This window comes from Phacochoerus africanus, chromosome 15 (genome assembly GCF_016906955.1).
Source record: "Phacochoerus africanus isolate WHEZ1 chromosome 15, ROS_Pafr_v1, whole genome shotgun sequence".
NCBI lineage: Eukaryota > Metazoa > Chordata > Mammalia > Artiodactyla > Suidae > Phacochoerus > Phacochoerus africanus.
The window spans coordinates 89913598-89929735 of NC_062558.1; the positions used below are offsets into that span (position 1 = coordinate 89913598).

At 50.2% G+C, this 16138-nt stretch overlaps 1 protein-coding gene across 13 annotated transcripts in view; it reads right to left on the reverse strand.

The window, feature by feature from the left end:
- ARHGAP22 (Rho GTPase activating protein 22) overlaps positions 1-16138 on the reverse strand; it is a 218772-nt gene that overhangs the window by 50992 nt on the left and 151642 nt on the right. The window lies entirely within an intron of this gene.

The following is a 16138-nucleotide window of genomic DNA, read 5'->3' on the forward strand; positions in this document are numbered from 1 at the left end:
ATGCAGCCTCTGAGATTTGGGGGAGGGGTTCTTGGAGGGGCTTCTGAGAAAGGCTTCCTGACTCCTGAGAAAGATGCCATCAAAAGACCCCTCTTCCTCAAGGGGGCATGTCCAACCTGGCTGTGCGATGTTTGGTGATCATCTTGCAACCATGATGACCAGCCAGCAAAGGTGACAGGCTAAGGAGGGTGGGGGAGGAGGGGGCCTGTACCCTTGCTGACTTGGCTGAGCCCCTGAATCGCTGGCCTGCATCTGGGCTTCTCAGTCTGGGAGAATAACACCTCTCCTTCGATTTAAGCCCCTTAGGTGGGCTTTTCTGCTTCCTGCAGCTGACAGCATCCAAGTCCAGAAACAAGGGCCACCAGGCAGCCTTTCATGGCTGCACTGGCTTCCCCAGGAGCTTCCAGGGAGGTCCAGGTCTGGGCCAGCTGGGGCACACTGGTAGTCTGGCAGTCCAGGTCCAAGAGACACCTTAGAAGGCACGTGACTACAGTTAACAGCCATTTTGATACAAACTCTACATTCAGTGGGAATAAATGGATCGTCCCTCAGCATGGATGCAGCCAAAGCCAATGACAAAACAAGCATGTCCACCGTCACCACTGCTATTTTACATTTTCCTCAAAGTATTTGCCAGTGCAATTAGATTAGGGAAAATACGCAAAACTATAAAAGCAGGAGGTGAGTATGTGGTGTTATTATTATTGCTGTTACTATTTAGATGCGTGGAAAACCTAAGTCAACGAACTGGAAAACCATTATAAGCAATGAGACAATTCAGTAAGGTAACCAGACACAAAATTAATATACAGAAGTCGCAATCTATTTATAAATTAGAAGAAACAGAAATGCATACCAGCCATAGAAGTAGGAAAACTCAGAGATGCCAATTCGCCGTAATTTAGTCCATAAATTTAACACAATGCAATACCATTAGCACTTCTTTTTAGATATGTTGATTCTAAAGTTCACAAGTAAAAAGAGCAAATGCATTATTGTAAAAAAGAATCATGTCAGACCAGTCCTAATAATGAGGGAGGTATACAGCTACGACAATAAAAAAACAACCTGACCAGAGAGACAAATACATCTGGGAATTTGGAATGGAGTTAAGGCGTAATTATTTCAAATGTGCAAGTACAAGATGGATTATTTAATAAAGGGAAAAGGGACACTGGATAGCACCTGGAGAAAAATGATTACGTTGGATCTGTACAGTACACCCTACAACAAAATAAAAAATCATAATGGATCAATGAGTTAAAGATTAAAAAATGAAACAAAAGTACCAGGATCAATTGTGGGAGAAATTTCATATAATCTCTAAGTGGGAAAGAGCTTTGGGATATGACCCCAAAACCAGAGCCCACAAAAGAAAATTTCACTACCAGAAAGTTAAAAATATTTGCAAGGCAAAGAAAAAAGAAAGTGAAAAGACAGATGACAAAAGGAGAGGGGAAGGCTATATGTTCATAAAATGTGATGCTTTGCAGGTATTAAACAAAATGAGGGTGCTCCTTATACCCAGAATGTTCTGTGAGAGATACTGATGAGTGAGAAATGCAAAAGGAAGAATGACATGCTATCATTTTTGCAAAGGAAGGGAGGGAGGAAAGAAGAACAGAAATACACCTATTTGTGCAAAATACCTCTGGAAGGAGACAAAGAAATTAGGAGCAGCAGTTCATCTGGGAGGTAAGAGGGAGGAAAAGTATGCAGGAAGATTAGCTTTGGCCTTCTGATATTTAAACCAAGTTACCTATTTTAAAAACTAGATGAGGAGCTCCCGCTGTGGCTTGTTGGTAAAGAACCTGACTAGAATCCATGAGGATGTGGGTTCGATCCCTGGCCCTGCTCAGTGGGTTAAGGATCTGGCATTGCTGTGAGCTGTGTTGTAGGTCAAAGACGCGACTCAGACCCTGCGATGCTATGGCTGTGGTGTAGGCTGGAGGCTACAGCTCCGATTCCACCCCTAGCCGGGGAACTTCCATGTGCCATGGTGCCGCCCTAAAAAGAAAAAAAAGAAAAAAAAAAAACTAGATTAAAACAGAATTGAACATAATGCAACAAGTAAAAGAAACCTCATGATACATGTGGGTGGTGGGCTGCAGGCTGCGTGCAGTGGAGAATGGGAGTGGTGGGCACGCTGGCACCTAGAAGTCACTCAGAGCCAGTGACCAGCTCACCAAGGGCTGTGAGGATCACAGCTAGAGGCAGTGACCCGAGGGGGATGGTAAAGAAGGAGGACAGGCCCTTACCATGTTAGTAACATGCCAGTCACACAACCTCTTTGTGCTACATAATTTGACCAGAGAGTAGTCCCCCTTATATCCACAGGGGATTCATTCCAAGACCCCCAGCAGATGCCTGAAATCATGGATGATACCAAACCTTCTATATACGATGTTTTCCCTATATATACGTACCTGTGATAAGATGTTATTTATATATTTGGCCCAGTAAGAAATTAATCACAAAAATAAAATAGAAGAGTTATAGCAACATACCATAATAAAAGTTATGTGAATGCAGGGCCTCAGCAGTCCATCTGACAACCAAGAGGGATGCTAAGTATATGTACGTGTGGGGAGGTGAGTGTTATGTACAGGCGGGCAGCTGGTTGTAGGTACAGGCGGGCAGCTGGGTGTAGGTACAGGTGGGCAGCTGAGTGTAGGTACAGGCGGGGAGCTGGGTACATATGTATGTGGATCTGGTGGACAAAAGGATTACCCTCCTTTTGTGGGAGAGGGCAGACGGCACAAGATTTCAGCCTGTTACCTAGAGCGGTGTACCGTCTAAAACTCATATAGCGTTTATTTCTGGATTTTTCCACTTACTGTATTTTCACACCGCAGTTGACGGCAGGCAACTAAAACCACAGAGAAAAACCACAGAAAGCAAAACCACGGATCAGGAGGCACTAGCCTATCAAAATTTGAAATGACTCAGCAGTCCATTCCTAGGGGATTTACCTCTCAGATAAATTTGCACATGAGCATAAGGAGACAGTGAGAATAACAGGGGACCACTTAACCATCCATCAAGTAAAATAAATGATGTGCTGGTTCAGCAAATGATGTCCACCCAAAGAAGAAGGTGGTGGAACAATGTGATGTGACATGATACATTATTACGTGGAAAAAGCAAAATACAGCATGAAGTACATGCTGCCATTTGCGTAAGAGTGACGGGGACACACAAGGGACGTGGCTGTCACGCCCACTTCTGTAAGGACAAGCAGAGTTTACTTCAGCAGAGGAGGCGAGGGGCTCAGGAAAATGAGGCTTACTTTCCACTACAGGCTCTTTGAAGTTCTTACATGAGTATTATCGCTGCATGTTATCACGGGCACTGATTACTTTCTTGAATAAAGATTGTTTCTTTTCATTGTCAAGAGAGGGGGTAGCTCGTGGGTTGGGCCCTGGAGAAGTCAGACCTGCCCTGTGCTTTGAGTACTTTTAATTTAGGAAAATGTCCTAAAGCTCCTCCAATTGGTTTGCACTCCAAATTCCCCTTTCACCAGCCTATCCCCACAGTAGAGTTTCATTTCTCAAAACCAGCCTCTCCCTGGGAAATCTTCTTTGGTGGTTCTGGGGATGTTTGGGTTTTTAGGGAATCTGCGTTGACCTTGCTCTGGGCAGCACCTCATGGGAAAACTGGGGCTGTGAGTTTTCTCACAGGGACAATTGCAGAAGTGAAGGAAGGGTGTGGGGCCTGAGGGGGGGTAGGGGCTGGGGGGGATGCTTGGGCCTGACCGGAAGTCCCCTCTGAAATGCATGTGAGGCAGGTCTCTCCCTTCCCTGGTTAAGAATCTCACACTAGGAGCTCCCCTTGTGGCGCAGGAGAAAGGAATCTGACTAGTATCCATGAAGACGCCGGTTAGATCTCTGGCCTCGCTCAGTGGGTCAGGGGATCCAGAATTGCCGTGAGCTGTGGTGTAAGTTGCGGAAGTGGCTCAGATCTCGAGTGGCTGTGGCTGTGGCCATGGCCAGCAGGTGCAGCTCTGATCCAACAGCTAGCCTGGAAACCTCCATATGCTGTGGATGAGGCCCTAAAAAAGCAAAAAAAAAAAAAAAAAAAGAATCTCACACTACAGAGTTCCCATTGTGGCTCAGTGGTAACAAACCCGACTAGTATCCAAGAGGATGTGGGTTCAATCCCTGGCCTTGCTCAGGAGTTAAGGATCGGGCGTTGCTATGAACTATGGTAGATCGAAGACATGGCTCAGATCTGGTGTGGCTGTGGCCATGGCGTAGGCTGGCGGTTGCAGCTCTGATTCAACCCCTAGCCTGGGAACTTCCATATGCCACAGGTGTGGCCCTAAAAAGACAAAAAAAAAAAAAAAAGAATCTCACGCTACAGCCTCTCTCCTCTGCCTCCAGGACAGGTCCCCAATTCACTGCTTCCTACTTGTGCTCCTCGGTGATCAGCTGAGGGCACCTTTTTAGCCCAGCCAGCTACTTACCATCTCACTGGGCCCTGCTGGCACTCTGCCCTTCTTCCCAGGATATATCGTGTACTTCATGCCTTGCTGTCTTTGCATCTTCTTGGGATGCCTTTCCCATTTGGTCCACCTGATAAACTCCTACTCATTCATCAAGGCTCAGCTCAAATATCCCCACTTCCTCTTCACCTTTCCTAACTGTTCCTCCCCTCCTCTCAGTTTCCCTTAGCCCAAAATGTATACTGAAGGCCTACCATGTGCCAGGTGCTGTGCCATGTGCTGGGGGCATAGCAGTGACAAAATCTGCCTCTTGGAGAATGCAGCCTGAGTGGGGAGGCAGGCTTGCACCATTGTCACTAATGCAAAGCCAACTTCAAGAATAGGAAGGATTCCAGGAGGGAGGTCAGAGGGTGGGGTGGGGGTTGGGGGTGAGACCATACTTTGAGAACTGCATTCCCAGGGCTACCTCCCACCAAAGGCTCACCCCCCTCCTGACCTCCTGGGGAAGCTGGGAAGCCAGGCCTTAGCATTAACACAAGCAAGGCCGAGACTAGAAAACACCACTGATTTTAAGGGCAATGCCCTGTCCCCACTCCATTTAAAAATAACTTTTGTGTAGGAAAAAGAAAAAAAAGAAAAAAAAGTTAAAAATAGCAACATATGAAAATGGAATATGCCAATTGTGGGCTGAAGAGCAGTATCTTAACTGCTCCAGGGTGGGGGCTGTGGGAAAGGAGGGGGGCTGGCACTTTGAGGAGGGGGGGAAAATATGATTTATACTCAGTGACCTGGAGGGAATAAGGCCTTAATTTAGTATTCTAAGGAAGGAAGAGGGCGCTAACATTGAGGAAGGGCCTACTCAGCCCAGCTCCCTTATACACTGTCAGATTCAATCTCTCCTGAGTGTGTGCAGGGGCTTATTTCTACAATGTTACAAAAGAGGGGGGCTGCAGCAAGGGAACAAGGCTGCCCTGGGGCTTTACTAGTCCTGCCACCCCCACATCTCTAGCAGTTGCAAAGTCAATTCCCGGAAGTCAATGCTCTGATCACATTATCACCCCTACTATGTGCAGGAGAAGCTGAAGTCAGTGGGTAGGTTTCCCAAGCTCTGGAGACTAGTGAGGGGTGGACCCCGGACTTGCATCCTCAGTACCCCCCCCCACCCCCAAGCTCCAGATTCCCACCCTCCTGGGTCTCCCCCTTCAAGGCTTCTTGGGGTCTGAGGTGGACTCCTGCACCTCTGCCAACACCTCTGAGTGCTCAGTCCAGGCGGGCACATGGATGCTTGTTAAAGGAATGGCCACTGCACTGTGTGCTGATAGGAGCTGTTATTAACTGCAGGGAACTGGCCTCTTTCACTACCTCATGCTGCTGCTGAGAACATTTTGCCCTAACGCTGTCTTAGCCTGGGGCTTTTCAAAACCAAAGCCAGAGACTGAGGCTCCTGTGCAGGTAACAGGCTTGGGAAGCAGAGCAGGGACTGAAGTGGGGGAGGAGGGACAGCTCACAGGGATGCGAGATGGAGCTGGAGCCGGCCGCTGCTTTAGGGGCCTGGGGCCTCCTCCACCTGCTGGCATGGTCTGTGCAGGCTTCTGAATTGGGAGCCCAGGGACAAAGAGGGAGAGGGACCCACCGGCTCCAGTCAAGGACGGTCCTGAGCTTTCACTTCCCTCTGCCCTTCCCCCATCTCCCTTCCCCCACCTTCTCTGCAGGGCTTGACCAGTGCAGACCTCAGGCAGGCTGGGCCTGGCCTAGCCAGCATGTAGAGAGAGGCTCTTTCTTTCAATGAGGCAACAGATACTGTCCCAGACCCTACTGTGCGCCAGCACCGTGCTTGGCACAGAGGAGGGGGAAGGGGGCACAGGGGTGAAGGGGACGGGAAGCCCTGCTGTCTGAGAGCTTACTCTTGGGGAAAGTGGACTAAGCATGGGGAGCAGACCAAGAAAGGAGGGCGCTCAGATGGGGCAACTGCAGCAAAGATGGGGTGGGGTTGCTACTTACACAGGGGGCCAGGAAAGGCCCATCTGAGGCCATCCTGGACCTGAGAACTAAGTGACTGGAGGGGCTGGTGCTGGCATAGAGGACAGGGGCGGGGGGGGGGGTAGGGATGGGGGTCCTGAGGTCCTTGGTGTATCTCAGTGGTGCACCCAGGGGAGCGAGTGGGTCTCGAGGTGGCTCGGAGGTTCTGGCAGGTGTTGGTGGCAGGGTGGGGGAGAAGCGGTAGCAGGGGTAGAATGGGTAGCACGGATGAAGGGGGTGCCCAGTGGTCCAGTGCCTGGATTCAGGATCTGGCTCAGTCTAGGTGGTGAAGGCTTAGCCTCTGGGGCCCCAAGCCCCCACCCTGGGGCATAAGTAGAGCCTAGGAGGACCTGGTGCTGGTAGGAGGAGGAGTGGCCCAAGTCTCACCACACCTGCCCACTGTCTCCAGGAACTGCACATTTTAGACTAAATAAAAAAAGTCACTTTGCAATTTTAAGCATCAAGTTTTAAAATGCCAGTGGTGTCCCTTCTCACCCCCTCCCCCCCAATCTATCCTCACCGGGGACTCAGCCCAGCTTGGAAAGCACAGACCCAGAGATGCTGGCCCTGACTCACTTTTCCTGGCTGTTTCCCTGTTTCCCTGCACCCAGGCTGCCCAGCCTGGCATCACGGGGGAAGGCCTGGGGTACCAGGCAGGGGCTCACCGTCATCCAAGGACCCGGACTAGATTCTTATCCCTGACACCAGGAGGTGGCAGCCAACCCATGCCTACATCTCCACGCCCACTCCACCAGGAGGAAGTTCTTATTTGTCCCTAAGTGCCGGCTGCAGGCCCTCTGCACAGGTGCTGGAGAACCGCTCCCCTGAAGGACATCTCAGATGCCATTTTACCCAAGCTACCAGGCAGCACACTTGGGAAATGTGGACACAAAGATGAAGCCCTGGTCCTCAGGGAGCCAAGGGCAAGTGGGTCAGCCACACACTGGGAAGCAACCCAAGAAGCCAAATTAGCAACAAGGACAGCTGCTCTCTCCTCCAGAGTCTGGGAGGAAGCAAGGCCCTCTGCTCTTTATCATGGAGATGGTCATGAGCCCTTCCCCCCACTTCAGCATCACAAAACCTCTCCATCCCAGGAACTTTTCCTGGTGGGGGAGGAACTGGGCTGGCAGCCTGGCAGAATGGGGGAGGGGGGTTCCCACCATCACTGCCTCCCCCAGAGGTGAGTTTCGTCCCCTCCCCCCACCCCCACCCCCGCCCCAGGCCAGGGTGGAGGCGGCCACCTCAGAGGGAGCTAAAGGCTTGAAGGAGTACCTCTGGCTAGAGATGGGGCTGAGTGGGGAGACTGGGGCTCAGGAAAGTTACCTGCCAAGTGGAAGTGAAATGCCCAGGGCCCATGGGACGCCATGCCCACAATCTACCCACCCAGTATTGTACACCCCATGTAACCTCCCTTCTTCCTTTCTGCCTCCACTAGCCGGGTCACGGTCACATGGACGTTTGTTGGGCACATGAGAAATCCCTTAATTTGATAAGGACACCATGGTCCTCTCTCATGTCCTTGTCTTCTCTGCATGGGGTCCGGTATGGTCCAGCAGAACGTGGACCCAACCCCAGCAGGTGTGTGAGACCTCAGGGCTTTAGCTAATGTTCTCCCCCATGTTCTTTTTCAACCAATTCTTTAGGTTCTTTAAAAAACAACAGAATTCAGTCTCCCAAGGCAACAGAAAAAAGAGCAAAAATAAACCAATGGGACCTAATCAAACTGACAAGCTTTTGCACAGCAAAGGAAACCAAAAAGAAAACAAAAAAAACAACTTACAGAATGGGAGAAAATAGTTTCAAACGATGCAACGGACAAGGGCTTAATTTCTAGAATATACAAGCAATTTATACAACTCAACAGCAAAAAAGCCAACCACACAATGGAAAAATGGGCAAAGACCTGAATAGACCGTTCTCCAAGGAAGATATACAGATGGCCAACAAACACATGAAAAAATGCTCAACATCGCTGATTATGAGAGAAATGCAAATCAAAACTACCATGAGATACCACCTCACACCCGTCAGAATGGCCATCATTAATAAGTCCACAAATAACAAGTGCTGGAGGGGTTGTGGAGAAAAGGGAACCCTCCTGCACTATTGGTGGGAATGTAAGCTGGTACAGCCACTGTGGAGAACAGTTTGGAGATACCTCAGAAAACTATGCATAAAACTACCATATGACCTCGCAATCCCACTCTTGGGCATATATCCAGACAAAAGTTTCCTTGAAAAAGACACATGCACCCACAGCACTAGTCACAATAGCCAAGACATGGAAACAACCCAAATGTCCATCGACAGATGATTGGATTAGGAAGAAGTGGTATATATACACAATGGAATACTGCTCAGCCATAAAAAAGAATGACATAATGCCATTTGCAGCAACATGGATGGAACTAGAGACTCTCATATTGAGTGAAATGAGCCAGAAAGACAAAGACAAATACCATATGATATCACTTATAACTGGAATCTAATATACAGCACAAATGAACATTTCCACAGAAAAGAAAATCATAGACTTAGAGAATAGACTTGTGGCTGCCCAGGGCAGGGGGTGGGGGGAGAGGGAGAGAGTGGGAGGGATCGGGAGTGTGGGGTTATCGGATGCAAACTATTGCTCTTGGAATGGATTTACAATGCTGTGTAGCATTGAGAACCATGTCTAGATACTTCTATTGCAACAGAACAAAGGGAGGAAAAAAAATGTATACATGTAAATGTAACTTGGTCCCCATGCTGTACAGCTGGAAAAAAAAAGATAGCATTACCTACTAGTGAGGCTTTTGAGAGTATTGAAGATGTTAATGTGTATGAAGTGCTTACTGGGGTGCCTGGGATATAGCAGGCATTTGATGATGATGTTTGTTATAGTTATTGTACCTTTGATAATCTATGACAATGTTAAATAAGATCCATCTATGGAATTGAAACCTCTACTTTGTTCTTTGTTTTTAGTTGGTTTTTTTTTTTGTCTTTTTGCTATTTCTTGGGCTGCTCCCGCCGCGGCATATGGAGGTTCCCAGGCTAGGGGTCGAACCGGAGCTGTAGCCACCAGCCTATGCCAGAGCCACAGCAACACGGGATCCGAGCCACGTCTGCAACCTACACCACAGCTCACGGCAATGCCGGATCATTAACCCACTGAGCAAGGGCAGGGACCGAACCCGCAACCTCATGGTTCCTAGTCAGATTCGTTAACCACTGCGCCACCACGGGAACTCCTTTAGTTGGTTTTCTAATAACACATATTTAATGTAAACTTTAGAATTTTAAAACAAAGCCTTTGGTGTAGACTCATTAAAAAAAAAAAGAATTATTTTTATAAACCGCCTCCTTCCTGGGGGCCAGGAATAAGCAAACAACCAGATAAGTAAAAAGTCCTGCTAGCGCCAGGATGGGGGTTTAATAAATTCACTGTTAACCAGAACAACTCTCTGGCACAACTCCAGGAGGCAGCCATTTACACGCTAGTCTAAGTGTCTGGAACCCTCTGGAGGCAGCAATTCACCTTAATGTCTTAATGAATGGCACCCCTGGAGGCTGACCTTCACAGTGTAGTCTAAGTGCCTGCCAACCCCCTTCCCCCAGGCAGCCATTTTCACTGTAGTCTAAATGAATGGCGCCCTCTAGAGGCCCCAGTTCACACTGCCACCTCTGTGAAACCCCCTGCTGGAGTTAAGCAATGATGGCCTCTATGTTCTCACATTTAAGCCTCAAGAAAACCTTGAGAAGGTCTCCTCTTTCTTTATTCTACAGAAGAAAACTGCCCCAAACTCTCAGCCAGAAAGCCTGAGCTGAGATTTTATGCTGCAGCTATTTGCTGTCCAGTGCTTTTCCCTTCAGCAGAGCTGGCAGGGCTGGGGAGTAAATCCTTAACTCCTCCCACCTCTCAGGGCCTCCTGCCTACCACAGACCAACAGCAACACCCAGAGGAGGCTTTATGAATCCCACTTTCCTGATGGGGAGACTGAGGCATGGAAATGCTGAGCCTCTTGCCTTGAAGTCCTGCAGCCAGTGAGTGACATGGGCCTTCCCATCTCAGAGGCTCCCTTCCCAGGGCTATCCTGCCTTCTACCAGAATGGTCAGAATCCAGTTTAACCACCAGGGCTCAAATGTTGGGGTAGCCATCATCTACCCCAAAGCAGGTGTTCTTCACATGGTGGTGCTTTGAGGACCCCCAAACCATCACTGGGGTGTCAGTCTCTCACCTGACTCTCAGCCCAAAGGTCACACTCTGCTGGGTTGTGTGCAATGACCCCACTATTGGTCAGGGGATGGCCCAGTGTCCTTTGTGACCAGTTGTTACTAGGGACTCATGGGGGCCCTGCAAAGGACATTTAAAAACCTACCACGGGGGGCCTGGATGTCAGAGAGGGAGCTACTGGCCTGCCTGCCAGGCCTTTCCAGGCAGCAAGAGGTCCCTCCAGCCATTCCCAGATGGAGAGCAAGGCCCACTGCAGGCTCTCAGCCTCAGGCACAGGCTGGGACAGCTAAGCTGCCTCCTTTTGGAGGAATTTCTGATTTTCTATTCAATACATGGTTAGGCACCGATGGAGGAGTGGAAGACAAAAACTGGGAATCACCAAAACTTTTGAACAGATGGGCACCCTGCCTGGGGCTCCAGCCTCACCCACATCCCGGAGGGGCCACAGGAGGGTCTGGCTAGAATGTGACTGCCCAGCTGGCAGCTGTGTGAAGAAGGGCTGGAGGTTAAGTGTGGGGGCCTCAGCGCACAGCCCATGTGCATGGTTAAAGCTCTGAGAGGTCCCACAGCAGAGAAAACACTTGACTCCACTTAGCTACTTCCCAGTACCACAAAATGCATTGCTTACACAGATACCTATTAACATCCTGAGAGATCCAAGAGCTCCTGGGAAGATGCTGCGAGTACTGCTGAGGTGGGGTAAGAGGAACACGGTTGATAAGGACACTGCCGTGACACGTCTTATGATGATGAACTGAGCATGTGCATAGCATTTGTTCTCAGAGAGGACCCCCAAACCATCTCAGGGGGAAGAGATGCTGGAGCTTTTCACTCCGAACGCAAAAGGCTTCATCCTCATGGGTCCCTCCCTGATGACCCTTCGCTGTTCACCCATGTCCCCTTAAGCAAGCCCAGGGGTGGACTGATGACGGGGCAGGTTAGACCTGGCCTGGAAAGGGAAGGCCACTGTGAAGGGCACAATCTCATGTACGGAGAGCCGAGCGCCATCCTGTACTGCCTCCGCCAGCCAGTCTGGTCCAGGACGTGCTCCAGGACAGCAGGGGGGTGGACCAGGTCCACGTAGGGCCCTTGCTGGGGAGGACCCAGGACAGGGAGCGCCCAAGCATCCCCGCCTGTCGGTGGGACGGAGGGGCGCCCGCCGGCGGAGGCCAGAACGGGATGCCGAGCACAGCAGAGCTTTGTTCCAGCCTCCGCCATCGATTGCCGTGCAGACGCTCTGTGAATGGCACTGTTGTGGTATTTTAAGAAGATTCTACAAATAGCTCTAACTCAGAATGGGCCTCAGAGCCAGCTCATGAATGCTGCAGCAGCGAGGGCGGGCCAGCCTGGGCGCTCGGAGCCAGGACAATGGGGCCTCACAGGGGAGGCAAGGCAGGATGTTGGGTGACCTGGGCCTTTTCCGGGGCTCCGTGGCCTCATTTCCCCCCTAGACTCACCCTGCAGCGTCCCCCTCCTCCAATGCCTAGTCCCTGTCAGTGGCTTCCTGGGAGTTTATTGGGAAGGGGCAGCTCCCCAGCCTCTCTGAATAAAGAATGGGGGCCGTGACATCCTTTCAGCGCCTGCTTCTCCCAGATTTCCAAGGATTTCCAAGCTCTGACAATGTCCTGTGGGTCACGGAGGATGGGGGCACAGGAAGGAAGGGTGTCTTTAGGTTTTCATCAGGAATCACTTTATTGGGTAGCCAGAGAAACCTCAAAGACCCACAGTCCTTGCAGCCAAAGACTATTAGCAGGAATCTTTCCAGAAGGGTCCACTCTTGAGACTTGAAAGACAACTGAGGGAAGAGAGAAACAACCTGGATTTGGGGGTTACTCAGAGCTGGGCGTAGGCTTAACTTGACCGGCAACATCTTGATGGCCTAGGGCAAATTATCTACCTCTCAGAGTCTCTATGTGTTCAGTATCCGAGGTCCCTCGTCAGGAAGGCTGAGAAAGGGGAGGCAGCCTGGGTGCTGTGTTTGGCACAGTCAGCACTCAGCGAAAGCTGGCCTCTCCTTCCTCGCAGAGGAAAGACCATTTATTTCATGCCTGAGCACATTCCATGCATAAAACGGTTCTGAACTATGGTGGAGAAACCGGTAGGCGGCAAGGGAACCCCTCTTGACTCTGTGAATCCACAAAGACATCAGGGCTGCGGCACTGATGCAAACGAGAGAGGTAGGAGAGTACAGAGGGCGGGGGCTTGTGGCAAAGGAGAGGCTTAAGTGTAAACTCATTGTGTCTGGTCCTTGGAAAATGTTGAGACAATGGAGGAAGGATCCTTTGTGACAGAACTGCTCTGACCCCTGCCCCTGGCGTGTTATGAACGGCAGCCACAGCAAAGGGGCTGACCTCCCACCCAGCTGGGGGCCTAAAGGCTGACTCCCCCATACTCATCAGCCCCCTCCCCACAACCCTTATCCTTGTCTTGAATGACTCTTGTATATCTGGCCCCTTCCCTCCTTTACTCCATTGGAGGAAGGAAGGTGTGATACCCACTCTGTGAGTGACCAAACATAGAAGTTGCCCTCAAATTCATAGAGATAAACTAGAAGGCAGTTAGGCAGTCTTATTCAGAATGAGCCTGGGGGTCCTCAAGCTCCAGGGACCATGGGTGAGGACCTAACCATACCACCGACATGGTAGGTAGCCTTAGGCAAGTCATTTTGTCTTTTAGGGGCTTAAAACATCTCACCTAGAAATAAAGTCAGGTAGGTGGACCTCTGAGGACCTCCCAAGCTTTCCGCCTCTGAGCCTGTACATTATATCTCTAAGTCCCTATATTATTTTTAAGGGCCGCACCTGTGGCATATGGAAGTTCCCAGACTGGGGGTCGAATTGGAGTTGCAGCTGCCAGCCTACGCCACACTCACGGCAACACGGGGTCCACGTCTGCAACCTACACCACAGCTCACAGCATCGTTGGATCCTTAACCCACTGAGTGAGGCCAGGAACTGAACATGTATCCTCAGGGATACTAGTTGGATTCGTTACCACTGAGCCACAACGGGAACTCCTAAGTCCCCACATTCGGATCATTAGCAAGAAGATACTCAGAATGGGCTCTCTCTTTAACCCTCCCCAGGAGACCCTCACTAGAAAAGAGCCTGCTTGTTCCCCAGACTGGACTGGGGCGAGGTAGATAAGGGTCTGTTTATATGCAGATGGCCCTGGATAGGACTGCTGGGGCTGTGCTGAGTCAGAGGTGCAGGTGTCTCCCAGGGGACCACAGAGCCCGCTGTCCTGGAAAAGACAGTGTTTGCTGTTGGGGGGGGGGCACTCATGCTGCAGGAGCCCCTTCCCTCCAAACCCTCACTACATGGTGATGGTGACAGCCCTGTGAAGCAGTGCTCTCCCAGCCAGGCGATACCGTGGCCCCAAGCCCAAGTGCATGGCCAGAGGCACAGCAGGTCAAAGTCAGTGAGTCAGGACTTGGGCCCAGAGCAGCCTGACTCCAAGGCTGTCCATGCTGTTGTCCCCCCGACTCCTCCCACACACGCTACACCCCCTCGGAGAGTGATGTGGTCTCTTTCAGTCTGACTCTCCTCAACAGTAGACTGAGGAAGTGATAAACACCCTCTAACATCTCAAAGATCTCTCAGTGCTGCCAAGTTCAGGGCTCTCTGCCTCCAGAAGTTGTTGACATAGACAGGGTGATGTTTAGAATCCTCAAAAATGGCTCTGAGGGACTAGGATCAACAAGAACCAAAGTGGGCCGTAAGCCACGTCTGGTCCCACGTGGCCAGGTTCTAGTAGCGGGGAGGCCGAGGGGTCTGGGAAAGCTGGGGGCAGGGATGACTTGCTAACTGGTACACAAACCTTTCAGTGGTTTACAAACCTAGCAGTTCTGGTGAGCTCCATCTGAATGTCTGCCAGGGATGCAGACCTCCTGGTGTTTGGGAGCCCGCCTCCTCTGGGCGGGCATGAGAAGGAGGCTGGGGAGTAGGTACAGAGGGACCCACCCCACCTACCGATCCACACCTCAAGCTCTGCACTTGTAGAGACAGTCACACGGGCAGTTGGGGCCACTGTGATCTCACCGATCGTGCTAGGATCCATCATAAAAGACTGAATTGAACCCCCAAAGTGCCAGTGCCTACATGGCCCTGGTGTGTCAAGGTACCTGCTGCTGGTATGGCCAGGAATGGGCCTGCACCCCCTAGCCCAAGAGGAACTCCAGTCGTGGGGCAGGTCCTGTGTGTGCCTGATCTGAGAGAGGAACCTGGCCCTGCTTGGTGGCCTGGCTAAAACCACAAAGGAGAAGCTGCTTGGTTGAGACTGACCTCTGACTTTTTGCAAATTGAATGTGACTCGGGAGTATGCGGTCTTTTTGTTCCAAGTTTCATCGGTAAAGGGCAGATGCTGCTTTTCGTTTTACTCTCAACTTGAGTGTTCTCCACTGCCAGTCGGCAAAACTAACACCTGGCTTGGATTTGCCAGAAGTGGTATTAAAACAAAATAGAATGCAGCTTAGTACTGTGGACTCTGGGGCCAGACAGCCTGGGTTGGAATCCCAGTTCTGAGTGGCCTGGGGCAGGAACCTCTATGACTTGGTTTCCCCATCTCTAAATGAGACTCATGATAGAATGAGACCCCCACTTGAGGGTCATGGTGAGGACTAAATGAGTTCCTGCATATGAAGTGCTTAGGAAGGGGCTTGGCACATAGTGAGTGTTACAAGTGTTTTAATTACTTTCAACAAAACAACAGTGGCCTCATCATTTTTTTTAGAGTCTTACCCTAAGCCTCCAGACAAATAATAATCATTGCCATGATTGAGCATTTTTCTGTGTGCCAGCAGCCTCACATACAGAGGCCAATTTAAATTTTCCCTTGACACTAACTGGTGAGGTTGCTGGTTTCCCAGTTTACAGACACAAATATCCCTTTTGGCTCAGAGAAGTAACATGTCCCCACGGCTGCACCGACAGTAGAAGGCAGAGCTAAAATTCAGCGCCAGGCCTGCCCCACTCCCAGCTGCAGGAGCTCACAGCATTTCACACTATCTCTTTGAGATCAAGCCCTCAGGCATCTTAACTCACCTTCAAGTCATCACTTAGCATTTAGGTGAAGGTGCAGTGAGAGGGACAAGGCTGGGACCAGAGAAGAGCTAAGTATTCACCCACACCTTGGTATGAATTAGCATCTCAGAAAATCCCATCCTGGAACACTGTCAGCATTTGACTTGTCTTGCAGCTCCCTGAAAAAGTCCCATTGACAGAGTAGCATTGTATTTGACCTGACTCACTTTGTGGAAAAGCCCTATCTCGAGGGCATTTGTCAAAAAAAAAAAAAAATCAGTGGTAATTCTTTAACATTACAGTTGCCTAAACCTGTGATACTAATTGGGGCAAATAAGCTCTGGCCAAAAGGAAGATTTGGGGAAGGAGAAATCTTCTGGGGGCTTTGAAGAGCTCTGACATATTTCTGGAGATCTACAAGGCCATGTACACGT